The sequence below is a fragment of the Astatotilapia calliptera genome, chromosome 16 (assembly GCF_900246225.1).
Source record: "Astatotilapia calliptera chromosome 16, fAstCal1.2, whole genome shotgun sequence".
NCBI classification, from domain to species: Eukaryota; Metazoa; Chordata; class Actinopteri; order Cichliformes; family Cichlidae; genus Astatotilapia; species Astatotilapia calliptera.
In genome coordinates, this window is record NC_039317.1 from 10451750 (window position 1) to 10455565 (window position 3816).

Consider the following 3816-nt stretch of genomic DNA (forward strand, 5'->3'; position numbering starts at 1 on the left):
GATTTCAAAATAAAATAAGAAAAACAGGAAACGGCTCATTTCAATTACATTTGAATGCACGCTGGGGTTTGAGGATTCTACAAACACTACTGCTTTGCTTTATTAAGTGGTTCACTTTCATACCGTCGCCATTTTTGGTGAATAAAAAAAACAATAAAATATTTAAATTATAAAAAGTATCAATATAAAAGCTGCCATAAAAACTTATACTTGTTGCTCATGTGTCGTCTGAGATCATAACATTAGTAAATATCAAAACTTAAAAGCACAAGGAAATGCAAAATATTACTATTATATGCTATACTATTATAAGAAAACTAAATGAACCAATTACTTCTCAGAACCAAACAGAACAAAAACCTAGACCCAAGCACCCAAGAACCGACGACCATGACTAAAAGGGTATGTTTCCTGCTTTCTTGTGTTTTCTGTTTTGCTGTTGTGTTGCTTTCAAAGACTGTGCGGGTGTTAAAGCCTCTTTTTAGTTTACTTTGGTCTGTTTGCTTCATGGAGGCCATTATGTGTCTCTCTGTGTTGTTCTGCACGTTTTTATTGAAGGTTTTCTTTCTGTTTGTTGTCGTTTTCACTGTTGGGGTCCGTAGTCGAAAATATAAAGCATTACACTTTACTTTTCTTAAAAGTCACGCAATGCATTACTTTCTTACTCTCCGAAGAAAGTAATTTATTACACTACTCATTACGTCACGATTGTTTTACTCACTAACATAACCTGAAGTGTGCAGTCACATACCATTACAGTCTTCCACGCCAACGCATACACTCTTTCTTTTATTGTTTAAGTTTGAACACAATGCTGCTAACATAAAGCAAAAAGTGGTTTAAAGCCAGTCCAAAGAGACTTCAGTGTCCCCACGGTGATTCCACCGTAGAGACATGTAAAGGTAGAAATGAAGTCTACAATGCTACAAGCCTGACTCCTCGTCCCTCAGCAGATGTTTGCAAACAGTCGATGTTGTGTTAGCAGTATAATACTTTGATGCATTTTGCACTTTACCGTTGCACTTTGTCCTTTGCTGATATAAAAATCTGCAAATCTCTGCTTCTCAAAAGTTAGATACCGCTCCACCACTGTCCTCCTCACTGCACACAAACCACAATCAGCTGACTGTAGCACAACTGAGCAGGAAGAAAAGGACACATTCGATGCTGGTGTGTAGACAACTCAACAACCTTTGTGATGCAAGCAACAAGATAATTGTAACCATAAAGTGATTACTGACTTCAGTACAATAACTTGTTGCACTGCAGTGACAAATGTTACACTGAAACATGTTTTTCCTCCCTCCTTTGGCCATAACGATGAAAGCATGTTTACAGCATTTTGAGCCCCTTATGATAGTTATTCTGACTCGGAGATATTGACTAAAGATACTTAAAAAAAGAATTGTTGGGTAACTTTTAGTACTCAAAGACACTCATCCTTTCTAAATAATGAAACGACAGCAAAATAACTAAAGAGAGTCTGAGTTAGAAGTTTTTGTCGTCATAAAAATAATAACAAGTAGAGCGGAAACCAGAGAGAAATTCAGGTGTTGGAGACGTGTGACCCAGCTTAAACTGTCGAACACATTATTAAGGAGCAGTTCTTTGGAAAAATGTCATGTGTGTCGTTCCGTCACTAATGAGGGCGCCTCCTGTGCATCAGCCTGCTGTTCTGACTCCTAATAGTCTTCAGTGGAAATCACAGAGTGACAGAGGTCTAAGGTCAGCATTGTGAAGGTGTGTGCAGGGGTCACTGGCTCAGTCTTGCAGTTTGATGCCACATGTTCTGCTGCCCTCCAGCTCTGCTCCAGATGTTTTTAATTAGCACCCAAAGATGAAGCGACAGCAGTCAGCCTCTCAGTTCCAGATAGCTTAAAGAGTGTGAATCCATACAGTGTGACACGAGCATGCTGGTAAAAAGGGCTCTGATTAAATTACGCACTGGCAGCTATGTCAGTGAAAGCAGATGGGCAGATGGCTGACAGCGGGACAGGGAGGCGGAGGTGCGACAAACTGTTCAGTGATTGTGCGTGTGGCTCTGGGAACTACACAGTGTCTTGGATACATTAGTGAAGAGCAGGTGATGTGGAGTATTTCCCTCACTCGATGTTTCCTCTGTTAATGTTGACTGATTATTGAGAGTTTGGTGCACTGAAACCCTAAACTGTTGCCAGACAGACTGTGAGACAGCTGGCCTTTTAGTCTGTGTTAAAAGCTTGGTAATAGTTTTCATATTAGTGCCACTTCCTCAGAGCTCTGGCGCAGCTGTAAGAAAAACCCCAACTTATATCTCCTGAGTCTGGGACCCCAACTCTGTTCCTAAGTTAACTCTCCAACCCCCACCACCCCATGCAATATGATCTTCTAACACATGAATAAAGTGTTATTTTTTTATCTGTGCCTCAAGTAGGTGTTTTACATTTCGGGTACCTCCTTAAGTGTATCATTGGCAACAATCAATGCAGAGGACTCTAGAAGAGAGTTTTCACCATATGTATATGAAAGAGTAGACACTGTGGAAAGGCTGTGCAGTGTAGGAGATGCTTTTTTTTGAGACAGCCATAATACAAACTGACATAATTTGGAAATCTTAGTTTTCTATAAAACGTTTATTAAAGTGACTACAGACCACAGTAAGATTATATTAGCAGGCACCTATTAATATATAAAATAATTATGGTGTAATTTAACCTACTAAGCCCCGAACTCTTCCACAGCATGCATTTTTAATTTCTCTTTGATATTTGGGCATATTGGGGCCCGATGAATGTAAAAACAAAGAATTACCAGATTTTTTTTTTTACCATATTTTTGTTTTTAAGAAAAATAAGAGCCACATATGAGGATATTAAAATTTTCATAGAACAGTAGCAGTATAATGTCCTCGTAAGTGGATATCAGGCCCATGTAGAGCAAAATTGAGTATTTTAGTCTAAATAACCCAAAATGTGATGCCCACATATGTGGACACAGGGTCCTAGGAGGTTGAATTGATATCGTGCCTGTTTTTGCTTCGTTAATGATGTTTTCACTCATGTTAACTATTGTTTGGTCTGAAGGAACGAAAGGAAGGAGACAAAGGAAGGAAGCAGCTTGATGGATGAAGGGCATTATGAGAGGAAAGGAAGACAGCTGCAGAAAACACAAATATACACAGATATTTGACATTTATAAACTGTGTGTAAAAATATGTTTGTTATAATTGTCCTCCAACTGTCTGTGTGATCTTATTTTTGGGTCACGCTTGCTCCATGTGGGTTTTTTTTTTTTTTTTTCATTTTTACCCAATGCACTGCATACATAGAGCTGCATAATACTGATTAATTAGAATGCTTGACTCAATTAGGGGTCAAGTTCAGTGTTACCTGGCTTTATGTTCAAAATTAAAACAAACAGCTTGCAAATGACTACCACCTCAGCCTCTCCGTTAAAGGGAAATGTACCAGAATGACATGAAAATAATGTGAGCACAGAAAAAACCCTGCCAGACACATGATGACCAAACCCACAGGGATTTGGGATGAAACTTCTAAAATAACTCTGAATAGTTTAGGCCTGTCTGAGCCTCAAGCAGGAAAACCACTGTCATCCAGGAGCTCCACCCAGTCAGGATGTGCTGAGAAGGAAACCCGGGGTCCTCCTCCACTAAACACAGACTGGAATACAGGAAGGAAGGAGACAGTTTATACGGCAGTACATTAAACGTTTATGGCATTAATGTCTTCCTCCTAATAATCCCATAATTACTACAGACATTATTTTTATGTAGTGAAAAAACAGCACACAAATGAATGCTATGTGGCTTATTAGTAA